Source organism: Heloderma suspectum, chromosome 7 (genome assembly GCF_057233095.1).
Source record: "Heloderma suspectum isolate Gila_16-S chromosome 7, 16-S_ref, whole genome shotgun sequence".
Taxonomy (NCBI): Eukaryota; Metazoa; Chordata; class Lepidosauria; order Squamata; family Helodermatidae; genus Heloderma; species Heloderma suspectum.
In genome coordinates, this window is record NC_139464.1 from 98,365,486 (window position 1) to 98,386,907 (window position 21,422).

Below are 21,422 nucleotides of genomic sequence, written 5' to 3' on the forward strand. Positions count from 1 at the left end.
TGACCCAGGCACCCAAACAAGCTGGGCCAGAGCAGGGCACTAGCCCAAAGCGTTGGGCTCAGAAGCCACAAATTTGGCAAGATTGGTTTCCCAAACCTCTGGGTTGGCTGTCCGCCTCCACCCACCCTAAAGGAGTCAGAAGGGGCCTCCAAAATGGCTGGGGATACAGGGCCTGAAAAGAGTGGACACCCCCCAGGGGACTGCAACCCAATATTGCCCCACTCCCTTGGGGGCCCTTGTACCCAAACCTGGGCCAAATGGCCCTAGAAGCTCCATAAGGAGGGAAAACCATCATCCACGGTGTGTGCATGGCTGCGTCTGCAGCAGTTTCTTTGAAGAAAAAGTGGGGTCACCCTTAAAAGGTCAGCCCCGAAGCTGCAGGTGATGTGCAAAATGAGCAGCTGCTCCCATGCAGGAGCAGCTGCCAAGCCGGCGCAGCTCCTGGGCCCGAAAACCGAGGGGCTGCGAAGGTCCTTCCAGCCTCCAATCAAGCCATCGCTGCTGCCACCAAGAAGAAGCAATGGACGCAGCCGCAGAAGAAACCCCAGCCGATCCTCAGCCCAGAAGGGGATGCTCCGCCAGGAGTCCTCAAAGCTCAGGCCGCCCATGGCCTTGACCAAAAAGAAGGTGTTACAAGGCCCAATGGTCGAGGCCAGCTGCCTTTGCCGCTGTGGGAACCCCATCTGGTGCAGATGGGAGAAGGGACACGCCGCTGACTGGTCGTCACCTAATGAATTGGCCCCAGGAGCATAGCCAAGTCATTTATAGTGTTAAAGGGGCCTAGAGATCCATAATGTTTGCTTAAGTTCATTATTGGTGCAATTCCCATGCTAGTAAGCCTCTGAGCATGTGCAGATGAGTCAAAGGGCCGATAACAGCCTTCTTGGTGCATTCCTTGCTAATGAGGAGAGTCTTTATCTCTGATGTGCCTGAGAAGCAGAGTTTGTTTACCTTAAAGCTGCAGGTGGCTGTGCTGAGAACCAAGTGCTGTTAGTTTATGCTGGGAATGAATGCTAGGGCGCTTGCTGCTGCTTTGCTGCCTCATGGCTAACATGTATGGTATAAAACCCACTTGACCCAGTGGCTCAGAGTTCAGAGAAGCTGTCTGATCCAACCACTGGGTACGCCTGTGTGCTGTAAGTTACCCAATAAAGTCTCCTTGTAAGCAAACCTCTGAGTCTGATTTATCACTATCTTGGCACTTCTAACCTAAAAGTTCAATGCCCACTGCAGGGGTGACACATTTGGCACAGCAAGCAGGGTGCCGAAGATGCTGCCATGTTCAGATTCAGAGGGAAGGAGGATTGGGGGGTTGGCATGTTAAACCGACTCCCAGGCTGTCCACAGTTGAAGCTGTGGGGTCCAGCTGCAAAGCAATTGGCGGTCCTGAGTGGCCTGACTGAATGGCCAGAGGTCGAAGAGGACTGCACCCCAGTGGGTCTGGAAACTGCATTGGAATCTCTGCAGCTGGGAAAGTGGTCAGCTAAAGAGAAGCAGCGGGCAGGACTCTATTGCTTTAGGAGTGTCGGGCAGAAGGTTTCAGAATGGAGAGAGGAAACAGCAGAAAAGCTCAAGGCTGAGCTGAAAGAAGATCTGAGGCTGTTGATTAGAGAAACGTTGCAGGACAGCCTGGCCTCTAACGAGATGTGGGAGCATGAAGCCGAAGGAGTAGCTGTTAGACTGATATGCCGAGAGAGGAAGAAGAATTGCCCACAGCATCCTGAAGGGTGCAACCTCATCACCTTGCCTGATTGGGATGAAGTCCCTAAGAAGTGGAAACTGAAAATGAAGACCCTGAAGATGAAGACACGGAATGGAGTAAAGGTGAAGAATCAGTTCCCCCAGAGCATGAGCTAGACCCCTCTTAGAGCGGAAGGTGCGCCAGAGGACGGTCCCAAGGCAGAATGAAGCAGAGAGACCACATTGAAGATCTCTGTCACAGTAACAGTGCTTGGCTTTGAACTGTACTAAAATTTCATAGTTTTGATTGAGAAGAAAAGAAGATATTGGAGTAGCTGTCTCCCAAAACAGTGAGATCTGTGTAGCTGGCTAGCTGATGATGTAAGTGATGTTTAGGGATGGCAGAGAATTCCGCCACGGATTCCAGTGAGGCCAGATTCTAAAGAATCCGCCCCCTCGGAATCTGTGGCGGAACAGCCTCCTGCCCCCCCACCGCCCCCCATGGAATCCCTCGGGATGGAACATATCTGGGGCAGATGCAGCGGATTTGGCAGTGGTGGCGATGGTTCCGGCGGCAACAGCTGGTCTCCTGGCCAGCTGCGGCCGGGCTGCTGCGGCGGCCGCCATTGCCGTCCTTGCAGCTGTGATAGGCTATGTAAGAATTTACGTAGTCTATCACGGCTAACCCCCCCCCCCCAAAACCAGCCTATGCAAATGGCTGCAGCTATGGAGGCCGCCATTTGCGTTCCCTATTTTTCCCCGTTCTAGCCCATGTAAATATTTACGTAGGCAATTACGACAAAAAAAAGAACCACAAATAGCATAGTGGGCACTATTTGAGTTCTTTTTTTCCCTGCCATTTTATCCTATGTAAATATTTACGTAGGCTTTTATGGCGGAAAAAAAAAGGAACGCAAATAGCACCCACTACGCTATTTGTGGTTCCCTTTTTTACCGCTGTAATTGCCTACATAAATATTTACGTGGGCTAGAACGGTGAAAAATAGGGAAAGTAAATGGTGGCCGCCGTAGCCGCCGCCATTTTCGTACGCCATTTTTTTGTGGGGGGCATGCCATGATAGGCTACGTAAATACTTACGTAGCCTATCATGGCAGCCTGGAAGGACGTAAATGGCGGCCGCTACGGCGGCCACCATTTGTGTCCTCAGCAGCCCGTCCACAGCCAGAAGTGCGGCTGCGGACGGCCCTGGCCGGCTGCTCCACGGAGCTGCCGCAGAGCAGAGCCAGCCAGGCAGGATTCTGGGGAGGAGGACCAGATCGCCTCCCCCCCCATCGAGGATTCCAGGGGGAGGGACGGAGTGCCTCCCCCCCCCAGCGGATGCCCCAACCAGAACCAGGTAAGGGATTCGTAGATCCCTAGTGATGTTACAATTGAAAACTAAGATTGTTTTCCTGTTTGAGACCCCAGCGGAAAAAGCTGACCTGAGTCGTTTGTCGCCCCTGACAAGGCAAAGATTTGGTTGCCCTGTATCTCACTGTGTCCTGTTTCGAACTTGGGATTTACAAATACAAACAACCTGAGAAGCCCTGGAAACCATCCCGCTGCCGCCTCCCAAAGAAGATTGATGGCTGCGTAAAGAATGCAAGTATGACGTGACCCCCGCCTCCCTGTTCGGCACTTTGTTGCTGTGTGCCAGGTTAAGGGAGAAGAAGAAGAGAGGGGGGTGTCATGTTATGAATCCCTAGCTAGCTTTTCTAGTGACAGATAGCCCCAAAAGCATAGTCCTTGTTTAAGAAGTGTTTAAAAGCACAATTGTTGTTCTGTTGTTGTTAAGAGCCGTGCAATTCAAAACTGCCCCATAACTAAAAGGTTACTTTGGGGAAGGGGAGGGATCATAGCCAATTAGCTCTCCTTTCCTCCTTGCAAAGAATTGAGATTGCCAAGTAGACCCACTGAAAGCTCAGAAGCACTGGCAATATGTGTTTACAAGCTCCCTAGCTTAGACAGTTGCTTCCCCTCACCAATCTCCGAGCAACCAAGCCGGGACAGTGTGGGGGAGGGAAGTAAATTTTTAGAGGAGAGCGAAAATAATGTCAAAGGCCCAGCTTGAGACATGTGGTGAGGCCTTGTACATTATAGCCATGATTTCAATCATAGAATAGTAGGGTTGGAAGGGGCCTACTATCGAGTCCATTTGATTAGAAGTAGCCTGAAAGAGTTTAATCCTATTCAGTTTTTAGAATATCAGAGTCTGTGTGAGCTTATCTCTGTGTGTTCTCAGAGTGGAGCCAGGGGGAGTCACCCAACTCCCTAGCCACCGCTGGTCTAGCCTTGGCGGAGAGGGAGGCTGGAAGATGTCTGGTGAGAACCTGACAGAAGTAGAGTAAGACTTAGAGAAAGGTTGCCCAAGTTGAAGCATCACGGCTAGAGAGCTGAGCCATGCTGTTCTGTTTAGTCAGAAGCCTTGCTAAAAGACTAAGGGCCCTTGTCTGTCAAGGGATCTGGCGGGGGGTGTGTGTAGAGTCACACCTTCTCATTTTGAACTGATGCAGAGTCAGGGAGCCTTTGCTGGAAACATCTCATCTTTATTATCCAGAGCCTCCTCTGTTTGGATCCATATAGTCTGGGCTTTTGAGAGGCACTCTGCACATGGACTGGAACTTTGAATTGTCAGAGACTTGCCATAGACAGTACTGTGAGGCTTTTCATGGACTTGAACTCTTGTGGCTGTGGATTATGTATCTGTGTTTGCAGTCAGCTCAGTGTACGGCAGGCTGAGTTTGATCTATGACTTTTGGACTTCCCTCTGCCAGAACTCATGCAGCTTAGGGTTGCCAATACAAAAATGATGGCTTAGGACTCTGTGTGTGGGGTGGGGATGCCCTTCCCTTGATCTTGATAAGCCCAGCTGGAGGGGCAGTATGATTGCTGGATCTGCTCCATCATGCCTCGCCATGCAAGAAATGTTTTCCAGTCATGGTGTTAAATTTCAATGAAAGTTTGTTGTGTGTATTTTATGATTTGTTAAATACTACACGATAGTTGCAAACGTCTTTACTGTCAGTTGCAACTCTGAATGACACTGAGTGTGGTTCCCAGTGGTTTAATGTTAGTGCCACCCGTAAATATTTACGTAGGATAAAATGGCAGAGCCTTCAGAGTTAACACACAGAGGGGCAAAGACAAAGACAAGTAGAGAAAGACAGAGAGAAGGAGAAAGGACATCTGTAGCGAAAAAGCATAGCCTTGGTTGCCCCCAGGGTGGATTGGAAGCAGCTGATTATGCTTGGAGCTTATTACCTGGGGTGGAGTAGCCACAATAATGTCAGAGTTCTTTAAGATGAGAAACTGTGACTAGAAGGTGAAAAAGAGCCTATCCCAAATGTCTACCCCATTGGGACTAGGGATGTACGAAAGTCACTTACCTTTTCGCGGATTCTGTTCATGGTGGGGGGGAGGCGTTCCGTCTCTCCCCCCAGAATCCTCGACGGGTGGGGAGGCGATCCGGTCCTCCCCCCCGAAATCCTCAACGGCTGGCTGTGCTCCGCTGCGGCTCCACGGAGCAGCTGGCCAAGCCCAGGCCAGGGCCGTCCGCAGCTGGATTTCCGTACTGGGTGCTATTTGCATTCCCCTTTCTTGTCTTTGTCTTTGTCTACATAAATATTTACATAGACTAAGACGGCAAAAAATAAGGAATGCAAATGGTGGCGGCCGTAGCCGCCGCCATTTGCGTACGCGTTTTTTTTTTTAACCCAGCCGTGATAGGCTACTTTTTTTTTTTAACATCAGTGATAGGCTATGTAAAGACTTACATAGCCTATCACTGACGTAAAAAAAAAAGAAAAAAAAAAGACGAGACTGCAAATGGCGGCGGCAGCAGCCGGTTGGAAGACCAGCCGCCGCCGCCGCTGGAGCCACCGCTGTCCGGAACATCCGCCCCAGGTAAGTCTCATCCCGGGGGGATCCGTGGGGGGTGGGGGGGTGTCAGGCCATTCCGCCATGGATTTCGGGGGGCCGAATGCACTACCATTCGGCCTCACCGAGATCTGTGGCGGAATTCTCTGGCATCCCTCATTGGGACTAGTGTAAGGCAGCAAGGTGTAAGTAAGTGAATTTCTGTTGAGACAAAGGCAAAAGCCTAACTTGCAGAGAAGACAAGTGAAGGGTTAAAGCTGGTTCATGGCATGGGGAGTTTTATGTAGAGTTTGAAACACAATCTGCAAGACAGGCAGGTCAGAAAGAGAGAGAGAGAGAGAAAGATTTCTCTTCCCAAACAGGTCCAGGGGGTAATAGCCCACCACTGGTCTGTTACATACAAGCAAAGTGAGAAAATACATCACCTACAAGAGGAGTCCTTCTTCGACCCAATTTCAGAAGTGGTTTCAAGAAATTGGGCGGGGGGGTGAAAGCAAGTGGTTGCAATAATTCTGACTGTTATTGGTAGCTTTTTAGCTTTGTGTGCTTGCTTATATGGCTATCGTATTTTAAAGTATACATTTAAGTAGATGTCAACCCCCTGGTGATCAAGTGGCAAGGCAGGCTGTTATCAGCCTTTGATCATCTGAGGCTGGGACGTATTGGCCCCTGGAGCATAGCCAAATCATTTATAGTGTTAGAGGGTCCTAGAGGTCCATAATGCTTCCTTATGTTCATTATTGGTGCAATTCCCATGCTAGTAAGTCTCTGAGCATGTGCAGATGAGTCAAACAGCCTTCTTGGTGCATTCCTTGCTAATGAGGAGAGTCTTTATCTCTGATGTGCCTGACAAGCAGAGTTTGTTTACCTTAAAGCTGCAGGTAGGGATGGTGGAGAATTCCGCCACGGATTTCAGTGAGGCTGAAATTGAATGCACTGGCATTCGGCCCCCCAAAATCCGTGGCGGAACGGCCTGCCCCCCTGCCCCCCTGCGGATTCCCCCTGGGACGAAGCTTACCTGGGGTGGATGTTCCAGATGGCGGCAGCTCCAGCAGCGGCTCTGGTGGCAGCAGTGGCAGCGGCTGGTCTTTCGACCGGCTGCCACAGCCGCCATTTGCATCCTGGTCTTTGCCGTGATAGGCTACATGAGTATTTGTGTAGCCTATCACAGCAAGTCAAACAAACAAACAAAAAATGGCATACGCAAATGGCGGCGGCTACGGCGGCCGCCATTTGCGTTCCTATTTTTCGCTGTTTTAGCCTACGTAAATATTTACGTAGGCTATTACGGCGGGAAAAAAAGGAACACAAATAGCGCCCACTACGCTATTTGCATTCCCCTTTTTTTTGCCGTAATAGCCTACGTAAATATTTACGTAGGCCAAAACGGTGAAAAATAGGGAATGCAAATGGTAGCCGCCACCATTTGCGTACGTCATTTTTTTTGGGGGGGTGCCTGCCATGAGAGGCTACGTAAATACTTATGTAGCCTATCATGGCAGCCTGGCTGGATGAAAATGGCAGCTGCTACAGCGGCCGCCATTTGCATCCGCACCAGCCAGTCTGCGGCTGGAACTCCGGCTGCGGACGGCCCTGGCCGGCTGCTCCGCAGAGCCACCGTGGAGCAGAGCCAGCCAAGCAGGATTCCGGGGGGGAGGACTGGATTGCCTCCCCCCCATCGAAGATTCCGAAGGGAGGGACGGCGCGCCTCCCCCACACACCGTGAATCAATCTACAAAAAGGTAAGTGACTTTCGTACATCCCTAGCTGCAGGTGGCTATGCTTGAGAACCAAGTGCTGTTAGTTTATGCTGAGAATGAATGCTAGGGGCATGTGCTGCTGTTAAGCTGCTTATTGCTAACTCGTAGAGTATATGACCCATTGTACCCAGTGGCTCGGGATTCAGAGAAGCTGTCTGATCCAACCATTGGGTACGCCTGTGTGCTGTAAGTTACTCAATAAAGTCTCCCTGTAAGCAAACCTTTGAGACTAATTTATCACTATCTTGGCACTTCTAACCTAAGAGTTCAACACCCATGACTGCGGTGACACAACTAAGCAGCCTCTCCTCTGAGGCTGCAGAACGTATGCTGGCACCTAGCAGTCGTGCAAGTGGGAGACTGCTTGGGGAGGGGCGCGGATCGAGAACAAAACCTCTCCGGCCCCTCCCCATTGGCAGCCTGTGATGCCTCTTCACCCTGCCCACCCGCAACATCCCCCCCCATGGCGAGGCAAGCTGGAAGTGGGTATAGGGCATACGTATGTGATTTACCACAGCTGTGCTGTTGTGCAGCTGTTCATTTAAAATATGGGCAAAGGATAGGTCAGTTCTACCTGATCCCCAAAGCCCCTGCAGCAAAAGGAAATGGATGCTGGGCAAAAGCATTTCCCATCCACAGGGCAAAGGTGAAGCATTAGCAGTAACAGTACTGTGAGTTCAGCACACGCACACCTTAGTAGCACAAGGAAATGGTGGGAACAAAAACCAGTTCTACCTCTGAGGCCACATCCCCAGTTAAGAGTTATGATACTACTGATTGAAGCACACGTAACTTCATAAACACAATGAAACCACAATATTCAGGGAGGGAAATCTTTTAAAATGGTCTAAGGGAAAATTAAATGTTGCAGAAGAAATAGCAGTAGGATAATGAGTTGGAGCCCCTTCATAGATCACTGCCTTGTTGTGGCGAAGGGGCTTGCGTAACTCAGTGAAGCCATAAGCTATGCCATGCAGGGTCACCCAAGATGGACAGGTCATGGTGGAGAGTTCTGACAAAATGTGGTCCACTGGAGAAGGAAATGGCAACCCACTCCAGCATTCTTGCCAAGAAAACCCCATGGAACATATCACAAGGCCAAAAGATATGACGCCGGAAGATGAGTCCCTCAGGTCGGAAGGTGTCCAATATACTACTGGGGAAGAGCAGAGGGAATTTCCAAGTAGCGCCAGAAAAGGTGAAGCGTCTGGGCCAAAGCCGAAAGGACACTCAGCTGTGGATGTGTCTGGTGGTGAAAAGAAAATCCGATGCTGTAAAGAACAATACTGTTTAGGAACCTGGAATGTCAGATCAATGAATCAAGGTAAGCTGGAGGTGGTCAAACATGAGATGGCAAGATTGAACATCGACATCTTGGGAATCAGCAAAATAAAATGGGCAAGCATGGGCAAATTTAATTCAGGTGACCATCGTATCTACTACTGTGGGCAAGAATCCCTTAGAAGAAATGGAGTAGCACTCATAGTCAATAAAAGGGTGGGAAAAGCAGTACTGGGGTACAATCTCAAAAACGATAGAATGATCTCAGTATGAATCCAAGGCAAACCATTCAATATCACAGGAATTCAAGTCTATGCCCCAACCACTGAGGCAGAAGAAGCTGAGGTTGATCAGTTCTATGAAGACCTACAACACCTTCTAGAACTAACACCAAAAAATGATGTCCTTTTCATCATAGGGGATTGGAATGCTAAAGTAAGAAGTCAAGAAATACCCAGGATAACAGGCAAGCATGGCCTTGGTGTACAAAATGAAGCAGGACAAAGGCTAATGGAGTTTTGCCAAAAGAACACGCTGATCATAGCAAACACTCTTTTCCAACAGCACAAGTGGTGACTCTACACATGGACATCACCAGATGGTCAATATCGAAATCAGATTGATTATGTCCTTTGCAGCCAAAGATGGAGAAGCTCTATACAGTCAGTCAAAACAAGACCTGGAGCTGACTGTGGCTCAGGTCATGAGCTTCTTATTGCAAAATTTCGGCTTAAATTGAAGAATGTAGGGAAAACCACTAAATCATTCAGGTATGACCTAAATCATATCTTTTATGAATATACAGTGAGGAATCGATTTAAGGGATTAGACCTGATGGACAGAGTGCCTGAGGAACTATGGACGGAGGTCCGTAACATTGTTCAGGAGGCAGCAACGAAATCCATCCCAAAGAAAAAGAAATGCAAGAAAGCAAAGTGGCTGTCTGATGAGGCTTTACAAGTAGCTGAGGAAAGATGGGAAGCGAAAAGCAAGGGAGAAAGGGGAAGATATATCCAACTGAATGCAGATTTCCAGAGAATAGCAAGGAGAGACAAGAAGGCCTTCTGACATGAACAATGCAAAGAAACTGAGGAAAACAATAGAATGGGAAAGACTAGAGATCTCTTCAAGAAAATCAGAAATCTCAAGGGAACGTTTTGTGCAAAGACGGGCATGATCAAGGACAAAGAAGGCAGGGACCTAACAGAAGCAGATGAGATTAAGAAGAGGTGGAAAGAATACACAGAAGAACTATACAGGAAAGATCTGAATGTCCCTGAGAGCCATGATAGTGCAGTCACTGAACTTGAGCCCGACATCCTCGAGGGTGAAGTCAAGTGGGCCTTAGTTATTACTAAGTAATTACATTACTAACAACAAAGCTAGTGGAGATTACAGTATTCCAGCTGAGCTATTTAAAATCCTAAAAGATGATGCTGTTAAAGTGCTGCACTCAATATGCCAACAAATTTGGAATACTCAGCAGTGCCCACAAGACTGGAAAAGGTCAGTTTACATTCCAATTCCAAACAAGGGCAATGCCAAAGAGTGTTCGAACTACCGTACAATTGCACTCATTTCACATGCCGGCAAGGTGATGCTCAAAATCCTACAAGCTAGGCTTCAGCAGTATGTGAACTGAGAACTACCAGAAGTACAAGCTGGGTTTCGAAGAGGCAGAGGAACTAGAGATCAAATTGCCAACATTCGCTGGATCATGGAGAAAGCAAGAGAATTCCAGAAAAACGTCTATTTCTGCTTCATTGACTACGCTAAAGCCTTTGATTGTGTGGATCACAACAAACTGTGGCAAATTCTTAAATAGATGGGAGTACCAGATCACCTTACCTGTCTCCTGAGAAACCTGTACGAGAGTCAAGAAGCAACAGTAAGAATCAGACATGGAATAACCGATTGGTTCAGAATTGGGAAAGGAGTACAACAAGGCTGCATATTGTCGCCCTGCTTATTTAATTTATATGCAGAGTCCAGAGAAACGCCGGGTTGGATGAATCACAGGTCGGAATTAAGATTGCCAGGAGAATTATCAACAACCTCAGATACGCAGACGATACCACCCTAATGGCAGAAAGCGAAGAGGATCTAAGGAGCCTCTTGTTGAGGGTGAAAGAGGAGAGTGCAAAAGCTGGTTTGAAACTCAACTTTAAAAAAACTAAAATCATGGCATCTGGCCCCATCACTTCCTGGCATATAGAAGGGGAAGAAATGGAAGCAGTGACGGATTTTATTTTCTTGGGCTCCAAGATCACCGCAGACAGTGACTATGAAATTAAAAGACGCTTGCTCCTTGGGAGGAAAGCTATGGCAAACCTAGACAGCATAGTAAGAAGCAGAGACATCACCTTGCCAACAAAGGTCCGCATAATCAAAGCTATGGTTTTCCCAGTAGTAACGTATGGGAAAACGTAAAGAGTTGCACTATAAGGAAGGCTGGGTGCCAAAGAATTGCTGCTTTCGAACTGTGGTGCTGGAGAAGACTCTTACGAGTGCCCTGGACTGCAAGGAGGTCAAATCAGTCAATCCTAAAGGAAATCAACTCTAACTGCTCACTGGAGGGACAGATACTGAAGCTGAAGCTCAAATATTTTGGCCACCTAATGCGAAGAGAAAACTCCCTGGAAAAGACCCTGATGCTGGGAATGATTGAAGGCAAAAGGAGAAGGGGACGGCAGAGGATGAGATGGGTAGATAGCATCATCGATGAAATGAATGTGAACTTGAGCACACTCCAGGAGAGAGTGCAGGACAGGAAGGCCTGGCGTGCTATGGTCCATGGGATCACGAAGAGTCGGACATGACTTAATGACTGAACAACAACAACAATGAGTTGGAGAGGACATCATGTACTACCACATCACTGAATCAGACATTGTAGTGCCAGGATAAAATAGTAGTGTAGGTTGGCCCTTTTTTTTTAACCTTAAGGGGGCCACTTACATAATACCATGTCCATGGCTTTTCCTCTGTCCAAAACATTGTTTTTAATGCTAGTGAAAGATTCTGTTTTTACACAGCATCACTTGTAAAGGCTGCATAAATGCAACACTAACAATTTAATTGTATCTTACTGACTGACAATAAAACTAAACAAATATCCTCAATATATACAAAACAATTAAATGGCCATATCACAATAAACCTGGGGAGGATGGGTAGATGCCTTGCTTGAAGTGCTTATAAGGGAAGTATATTTTAGTTCTAAAGAAATTCCCATATGCTTCTCAAGACTTGCTACAAATCCAGCTTTGTTACTTTATGTCACTGAGGATCACCACACAAAATAATCCTTCAGCATGTGATCCTATTACACTTACAAAAAGAACTTACTTCTGTGTGTCACAAACATATTATTCAAGTACAAAAACATTTGTTCTTCGTGTTCAAGATTCTTCATGTGCTAACCCAGCATTCACTCTATGTGAACTGTGACATGAACTTATTTGACGTGTGAATTGGAACTTAGTTATCCTTCAGCTTTTACACTTCCTGAATGCTCCAATGTAGTTCTTGACTCAAAAGCTGCATCAAAATTCATTTTTGAAATGTGGATTTTGAGTAAAACTATAGTTAGAAATGCATTTTTTAAAAAATTAAAATTTGCATTTTGGGAGAAAAGAGATTTACAATATATTTTTAAACATATTTAAATTGTTTAAATTTAAAATTTTGTGCAGATTTTTATTTTAAAACTGGCAGATAAATGACATGAGTGAACACATATGAAAGTGACATAGACCAGAAATGAAAGCCCTGTTCAGGCTTGAGCATGTTTGCATCTAGGGCTAAACTGGGTACACAGACGTGGGTGAATACATAAGCCCTACCCCCAGGACCTCTCTGTACCCAGCTTCCATGTAGATATTCATGTGTTGAGTACGAAGACCTGGAGAGGGATCTCTAAGGGTGTTCAGCTCGATGCAGGTATGAAGTTCCCATGATAGGGAACCTTGATAAGGCAGGGTTCATGATCACAAGAACTCTGTAAATGCGTTGAGATGAATGCAATTACAGAGCCCTAGACAGACCTTCATGCTCAATCCTTGAAGGTCTACATGAAAGCTGGGGATGCTGGGGAAGCCCACATCCCCATGCCCAGTTTAGCCCCACATGCGGGCAGGTGCATGCCTGAATAGGGCTAGACTAATTCTTCAGTCTGTAGGAACAAGTATGGTCAGGCAGTTGTCCTGTAGATGTCTCCATTACTTTAAGACTTGATTTGTCCCCAGATGTGAGTGGTTTCAACTGGTTTACTGCATGTTTTACATTCAATTGCTTTATCTTATATTTCCTTATAACATCTCACTGTTTTACTTAGAGGAGATCAAAACGCCTCCATCTCAAACTACTGTACTATTGAGAAAAGAGCTATGATTCAAATATAACTTTTGCTCAGTCATATAAAGGTAATACAAACATAAAAGAGCAGAGCCTGATTATATTAAAATAATCAGACAACAGGAGCTTAATATTATTTCTAGGGAAGAAAGGAATTAAGTGTTCATTAATACAGAAGTATGCCCAGGTCTGGATGATAGATTCAGTATGTCTGAAAGTACTTGGCAACTAGAATTCTACTTTTATGTAGCAGAAAACAGTAACTGACTACATAAATGGGATCAAGGAGTTAAATGTCAGAATTTGCATTAGTGTGCAGCACAACAGAGTTCCAATGACTGTTACTGAAATATGTATTTGATTTAACATATCCATTAAATCTTTATGTTTTCATGAAATTCCACTAAATCTCCTTTTTGCAAGCCTGCATACAAAAAAATCAGAATGTTATTTTTCAAAGGTTTCTCCTTTTCTCCATCTCATCATCCCCTGCCATACTACCACAGACTTTACTGAAGTACTGGAAACATCTAGCCACTTGTCTTATGAGCTCAGTTCCTGGTGTTTGGATGCAGTATCTTGCATGCTGTGGTAGATGGGATAGTTGAAAAGAGGCTCTCAATTTCTAAAGCACAATGCCAGATGAAGGCATATCTGTGACCAGCACATTTCTCACTTCTGTGCAGCTGTTATAATAATGTATTGTTATTTTTTTTAGAAGACTGGTATTGTGACCATACCAGAAAGAATGAATCCAGACATATGTCATTGGATTAACTATGGCAAGTGTATTTACTTTAGCATGCCAGGATCTGCAACAATCATAAACACTGTGCTGACTAGCAGCCTTGAATTAGAAGTGATCCATATTTATTTGTTTCATTTCTATCACACCTTTTCCTCCAAGGAGCCCAAGGTGGTGTATGCATTCCTCCTCTTCATTTTATCCTCACAGCAACCCTGGGAGGTGGATTAGGCTGAGAGTCAGTGACTGGCCTGCGTTTCATGGCCCATGAGTTTCATGGCCAAGTGGGGACTTGAAGCCAAGTCTCCCCAGTCCTAGGTCAACACTAACCACTACACCACACTGGCTCTCCATGCTGGGGCATGAGCTGGAGATAGTGTAAGAACTACACTCTCCCCACTGGACACACTTCTTTATGTGTTGAGGAGTCCTTCCTGAGTCATTCCCCGTGAGCCCCACAGTCTGGGTAGGTGAGAAGGCTTGGCCTCATAGAGGTTCTGTAACCTGTTCCCCAGATCCCACAGCCCTAAGAGGCAAGTTTCAGAACTCCCCCCCATCTCATCATTTCAAAGGAGCCCTGGAGTGCTCACCACTGTACTTATCTATGGGTGTTCCTTTTCCTGCACAGTCCTGCCATCAAGACAGTATAAGGTGCCTAAAAGAATTACATACTCACCTTCAGCAGGCTGGCAGTGTAGAGTAGGTAAGAAAAAAAAAGACTGTCAGTCTGGGCCAATCTGGAGTCCCTCTCCTCGGCACTTACGCAATCAGCTAAATCAACCCGCAAAACCTCGGGTGGCAGGGGGGGTTGGGGTGTCAAGACAAGAGCAAAACAGAGTGGATGTAACTAGCCGACTTTGGCTCGGCTCACAGCCAGTGTAGGGTTGGGGGTGAATCCACATCTTGACTCCTATATGTGCCTGTCCAGCTGGCTGCAAAGTTGCCCTAGACTTTTTGGTTGGGAGGAAGAATATGTCATGAATAATTATGATTGTGGAATAGGGATGTATGAGAAATTCATTCCAGTTCTTTTTTTCTTTTCTTCTTTTAGGATTTACCCAATTGGCACCTTCCAAACTGAACACGGACTCGGGTGCAATGTGTGGTTGAAGTCCATACCTTTCTGAGCTTGCAATGTCATTTGTGGATCAAAAAAACATGCATTCAACAGCGTGCATACATTTGAAAAATGTGCATGATTTAAAAAAAAAATGTGACTTCAATCACTTCAATCAATGGGAGAAGAATGCAGACATTTCAAAGATGTGCACAACTGATGTGAACATTTGGGAAAATATGCAGGAAAATACACACAGATTTATGTGTGAAATAAACAGCAACAAAGCTCACAATCTGATATGGACTTGAATCAGAACGAGTTTCAAGATGGAATTCTGAGAACTTCAGTAAGCTCAAGTTTTGCTAATTCGCACATCCCTATTCTGGAATGACCTCTCTAGAGAGGTGTGTCTGATTTCTCATTGCCCACTTTAAAGTGGGCTTTGAAGAATTCTTTCAGCAGCCATTTATGAGCTAGGGCCTCTGACTGATTTCCTGTGCTGTTTCTGGTGTTTTAAATTCATTTGTTAAATTGGTTTTTAGTCTAAATTGTCGTAACCAGCCTTCAGCTGGCATTTCCTTAGAAACATGGGATATAAATCCTGGTGTGTGTAACTAAATAAATATTTGTTTCTTTCTTGCTCTCTGAGCAGAAAATTGTTGTGGATAAATATGCTGAACAGGCAAACAGGCTCACAAATCTTATTGTCAGCTCAGTGAGAAACAGAACAAAACAGTGGCTTAGGCTGCAATCCAAAACATGTTTAAATGGGATTAAGGCCCACTGAACTCTTTTCAGTAGATATGTTGTGCAGGTTTGAGGCGTACAGAGGCAAGGAAAAGAAAAAGGTCAGACCTAGAGGTCTGGAGTTTTTGTTGGGAGAGGGTATCCCTGAGAGGAATCATTTCATTTCCCCAGTTAAGTTTCATTTCTTCAGGTTTGAAACAGTATTTTCAGTTTTGAGAGAGGAGGGTATAAAAAAAGAGAGTCAGAAAAACCAGAGCAGTAAGAGGAGAGTCAAGAAGAGCAGAGCCTGAAGAGGGAGCAGGAAGAAACAGCCTGAAGAAGTCTAAGTACCGCTAGGATAAAGGAACTTGCATTTTGCAACATTTATTTTATCTTAATGCCTTTTGTATCACTCAGCTCTATTGTGTAAACACCTTTAGCTGTGATTTGCTTGCTTTAATTTACCAGTAAACCATTGTGGTTAAACCCTATGTCCAGAGTGTCAATCCCCCCTGCCTACAGCCTAAACCCCATGATATTGGAAAGGGGAAAGTAAAAGAAGGAAGGTGAGACTCTTAAGGAGGCAAAAGATCCTTAAGGAGTTGCTCAGGAGATCCAGGTCATAAGGGGAACCCTGACGTATGTATACAATGCATAGTACTGAATAGGATCTACTTTCTGAAAATACTGTTACTCCCTGCTAAGTGTTACCTTTTCCCCATTTCCCTGAGTGGTGAGAGGTTCATACCCAGGTTTGGTTTCCTTTGGAATGTGAGATCACTGGAGACTTATGGCATTTTGTAATATTTGAGTATTGGTGGAGACATGCATCAAAGCATTGCAACAAGCAGCCTATGCACTGCTCCACACCAGATCCTCACAGAAGCTGCCCAGCACCAAGATGCCTTTGTCTTCAGCTCACTCTTTGTCTTGTTCTCAAGCTACAGTTGTTGTTGCATTGTCCCCAAACCTGCCTCTATTGTTTCCTTAGTACACACAGATCACACTTATACTGAGCTTGGGAGGGTGGGAAGTATCTTTGCTTGATTGCTGTCTCCATTCAGAATGCTCAAGGAAGATTCAGCTTTTTCTTGGCTATTGAGAAAACATTCACTGGCCATTCTGGGTCATTAGCCAGAACCGCCAGGCTAGCATTCATAATAACATTCATAATATCTGCTATCCCAAATATGCAATGCAGGCACAGGGAAAAAGCAGAAATAACCTTAATAGTGGGTTTGTTGCAGAACCCAGAGTCAGAGAGACCACGGAGTGAAGGAAAAAGAGATTCTTTATTTAACGTGCGGGCTTAAGGCTGGAATCATTTCCAAAGAGCCAGAAGCCCCGAAATACATTAGCACATTGGTTTTATAGACATTGTGACACATATGAAACGGCTCCTCCTCTCCCTCCCACGTGGGGTTGCAGTCCTCAACATTTCTTCTCCTAGCACTATTGTTTATAATACAAGAACTGGATTATAGGGTAGCCATGATAAGGAGAGAACAGAAGAGAACAGCAGAGAACAAGATATACAATTGTATGACCTTTGACAAGATAAGGAATTCCTGTGTCTCGTCAGCTTACAACAATATATTCAAGGGAGAAAGAGCTTAGCAAGAACATGAAGCATGAGACTGCATGAGGCTACTTAGTCTGACCCCCGATATGGCTGCTACATTCCCCCCTTAAATGCATAATTTCATTACAATTATAGCATTTTTGATAACCATACAAAGCTTTTTGTGACATACATATTACTTAGCCTCTTGTTGGGCTATTAGAGCGTAGAGGGCAGCAGTTTTACTAGCTGAGACATAAAACAGATTGGTTAAACAGCGCATAAGACAAGGAACGCAGAGACATAACAGAACTTTTATGAACAACACTGGTAGAATTAGGATGAACAATGCTTCAAGCCAGCTAAGATCTGGAAGCCAAGGGGTTAACTAATTTAGCTAATTGTTTTGTCTTATTGTTTTGTTAGCTACTATATTGTGCAGCTTGTTGATCTGTTCATCTGTAGCATTGCCATTATCAGTTAAGTTAAAACAACAGAGCTTTTGGTGTGTCTCACAACTTAAATGATAAAGAAGGAAGAGGTAATTTATACCAGCTCTGTTTTCTAGAACTGCACCTCTTAGATCACGCAACTCTTTATTTAACAATGACAATGCTCGTGAGGTTGATCTTTAGACCATTAGCCAAGGCTAAACCTGGAACCCTAACTAGTGACATTGTTAAGGCCAATTTTTCTGAGTCAGAATATAACTGCACATGACTATTACAATTTTTAGTTAGTTGGAGTGCTCGAGGCTGCCGTCGACGGATTTTCTCGGGCTACAGGGGAAGAATTGGCACCAGGCGGCTGAGGCAACATGGGTGGTTATTAGACAAGTTGGCAGGAATGAATGACCAAGTGCGGGAACTACATGTCTAAAACCATCTATGAGGCAAAAGTATGTGGGCATCATTAAAAGATATGTTTTGAATTTTATTACAGTGGAAGGGGGGGCCAGGGATAGCTTTATATTTTCTGGAAAATTTTTGACAATTAAGCATTCGTTCACACGTAGCATTTGTTTCAGCAACAATGGGGGTGCGTAGAGTGAACTCTGTAGGGGGTAGGATCTTTGCAACCACGCCCCAATTAGCATTTTGGGAATAAGTTAAACTTACACCATAAACTCTTAACATGGTATCTTTTTGAATTTTCCCAGGATGTCTACAGACAGGTATTAGGCAAGAGCTAATAAGCTGTTTGCAGGTATACCTCTTGGCAAACAAAAATGTTTTATTCTCGTGATGTTAGCCAGGTGAAGCCAGTAATTATCAGCAAATCACTGGGACAAACTTCTTCTTCTATGGGCAGACCCCCCTTTTTGCACCTTATTAAGGAGACACAATGCAACACTACTAACACTACAACACGCATGTTTGATCTTCTTTGGGATCTGACCATACGCTGGGCAGCTATTCACCTGGCAAGCTGCAGTAGGGTCTAGTCCCCTTCTTCAATTTTCCAGTTGCAGGTCTGACCGTACGCAGGGGGACAGTTTCCCGGTGTGTCCACAGTAAGGTCTAGCCTGAGTCTTCTTACTGCTTTTTCAGAATGATTTTTAAAGGATTTTCAGGATTTCTGTTTATAGTCTACTCTCCCCCTCTCGCTCTCTTGACTCGTGTCCAATGTATCCAGGGTTTAACTCCAGCTGCTTTCATAGCTGCGGGGGTGGAAAGTATGACAGTTTTCAGTCCTCTCCATCTGGGAGTCAAAGGGTTATTTTTCCCTCTTTAACTCATACTTTAACTCTTGGTTGGAAAGGATGAGCTTCTGTGATGGGAATGGCTTAATTTTTTAAGACAAAGCGACGCTGGGCTTGAAGAACTTTGCTCAGTGTTTGGACTTCTTGTTTAAGGCTAACGTTTGCTTGCTCTTGATGCCACTCCAGTGTCAATTATGAAGTCAATGTCACGGCCCCTCACAGTCAATGTCACGGCCCCTCTCAAGCTGTCTCCCTCTTCGCCCATTCTGGCCCCTTTGGTTTTCTCCTTTGTGTATTTGATTTATTTTATTTGGGCATTCATGCCACTAATGTCCATCTTGTCCACACTGGGCACACTGGTTCTTTTTTAAGAATCTTTTGCCTCTGCCAGGTCTTCTTTTTTTCTTCTTTCATCCATGTCTTCTTGGGCCTCTGGGTTGAGGGAGGTATACTGGCGATAGGCATTTGAAAGACGCTCTAAGTACGCTCTGGGGCCTCGGTGGCACCTTGCAGCACTTTAGACACTTTGGTCATATTAATTGACTTCTTTATACCTGCCTTTACGGCTCCTAACAGCAGGGTTTGATACTGGGTGAGGCGCTCTAGCCCCACTTGTGTTTTGGGATTTCAGCGGGGGGGGGGTTACTTACAAGGAGACTTTATTGGGTAACTTACAGCACACAGGCGTACTTAATGGTTGGATCAGACAGCTTCTCTGAACCACGAGCTATTGGGCTAAATGGGTTTTATACCATACATGTTACCCATGAGGCAACACAACACTAGCAAGCATTTTCAGCATAGGCTAGAAGTGTTTGGTTCTCAGGCACAGCTTCCTGTAAACAACTTCTCTTCCCAAAGTGCTTGATAACACTTTTATTCATTAGTATGGGAAGACAATTTTTTTCTCTTTCTTTTGCTTTCTTTTTCTTTGCTGATCTGCCTGTATTGCAGATCATGTTTCAAACTTTTTATATAAAACTTTCTGATCCATGCACCAGCCTTGTCTCTTTATTTGTCTTTTTCAAGTTAAATTCACTTACTTAAACCTTTCTGCCTTACACTAGTCCCAATGACACACATTTGGGATAGGGTCTTCTTTTCCTTCTAGTTACATTTTCTTCATTTTAAAGAACTATTACATTATTGTGGCTACTTTACCCCAGGTAATAACTTCCAGGCACAATCAGCTGCTTTTAATTTACCCTGGAGGCAACTATGGCCATGCTTCTTTTCTACAAATGTTTTTTTTCCTTTGCCTCTTGCCTTTTCTTTCTTCTTTTTTTCTTCTCTTCTCTATCTGTCTTCTACTTTTTCTATTTCTTTCTTTTCTACTTGCTTTTGTCTTTCTTTCTTTGTCATCTATCGGGAACCACACTTAGTATCATTTGGAGTTGCAACTAACACTAATTTGCAAATATCACATATATTTTATGATATCTAAGAAATCATAAAATATACACAACAAACTTTTTCTGCAATTTAACACAATGAATGGAAAACACTTTTTGCATGGTAAGGCATGATGGAGCAGATCCAGCAATTATACTGCTTTTCTGGCATGCTCAGGGCCCATTAAAATCAAGGGACGGGCATACCCACACACACAAAGAGTTCTAGGTCACCATTTTTGCATCGGCAACTCTATGTTGCATGAGTTCTGGCAGAAGGAAATCTAAAAGTTATAGATCAAACTCAGCCTGCTGTACACTGAGCTGACTACAAACATAGACACACAGTCCACAGCGATGAGAGTTCAAGTTTATCAAAAGCTTCACAGCACTGTCCATGACAAGTCTTTGACAATTTAAAATTTTAGTTCATGTGCAGAGTGTCTCTAAAAAGCCCAGATGATGATGGGGGCAAACAGAGAAGGCTCTGGGCAATGAAGATGCGATGTTTCCAGCAAAGGCTCTCCACTCTTCCATCAGTTTAAAAAGGGAAACTGTGGCCCTACACCCCTTCTGACAGACAAGGGCCTTTAACTTTTTAGCAAGGCTTCTGTTTAAACAGAGCGGCACAGCTCAGCTCTCTAGCCATGATGCTTTAACTTGGGCAACTCCTCTGTAAATTTTATTCTACTTCTGTCAGGTTCTCTCACAGACATTTTAAAAACTTACTTTTTTTTTTCTCTTCTAACCTGGTACACGAAAGCACTGAAACACTGAGTGCTGAAACTCAGGACGCTGGGGGTTGATGGGCATCGCCTTATACTTGCATTTTTCAAGCAGCCATTAATCTTCGGGGAGGCGGTGGGGTGATTTGCAGGACTTCAAAGGCAAGCTTCTCAGTTTGTTTGTATTTGTAAATCCCAAGCTTAAAACAGGACACAATGAGGTACAGGGCAGCCAAATTCTTGCTTTGGCAGGGGCAACAAATAACTCGGGTCAGCTTTCTTCGCTGGGGTCTCAAACAGGAAAACAGTCTTAATTTAAAGTTGTAACATCACTGACAGCGTCAGCCAGCCAGCTACACAGATCTCATTGTTTTTTAAGACAGTTGCTCCAATATCTTCTTTTCTTCTCAATCAGGTTGAGTCTCCCAGCTTACACAGTTTATTGCAGCTTTCAGGAGCATGGCAGTAGCGTGATTTTGGCTTGGCCAGGAACATGCTGTCTGGTTTCTCGGTCTCTTCAGCACACACACTTAGGCAGTGTAACACTGGACACTCAAA

The 21,422-nt window shown here is 45.0% G+C and overlaps 1 long non-coding RNA gene across 1 annotated transcript in view; it reads left to right on the forward strand.

The window, feature by feature from the left end:
* LOC146340094 (uncharacterized) overlaps positions 1–15,967 on the forward strand; it is a 31,247-nt gene extending 15,280 nt beyond the window's left edge. The window contains exon 3 of the long non-coding RNA XR_014784576.1: positions 14,751–15,967. This is a non-coding gene — a long non-coding RNA (uncharacterized LOC146340094). The remainder of the gene's footprint in view (positions 1–14,750) is intronic.
* Positions 15,968–21,422: the final 5,455 nt, after the last annotated feature.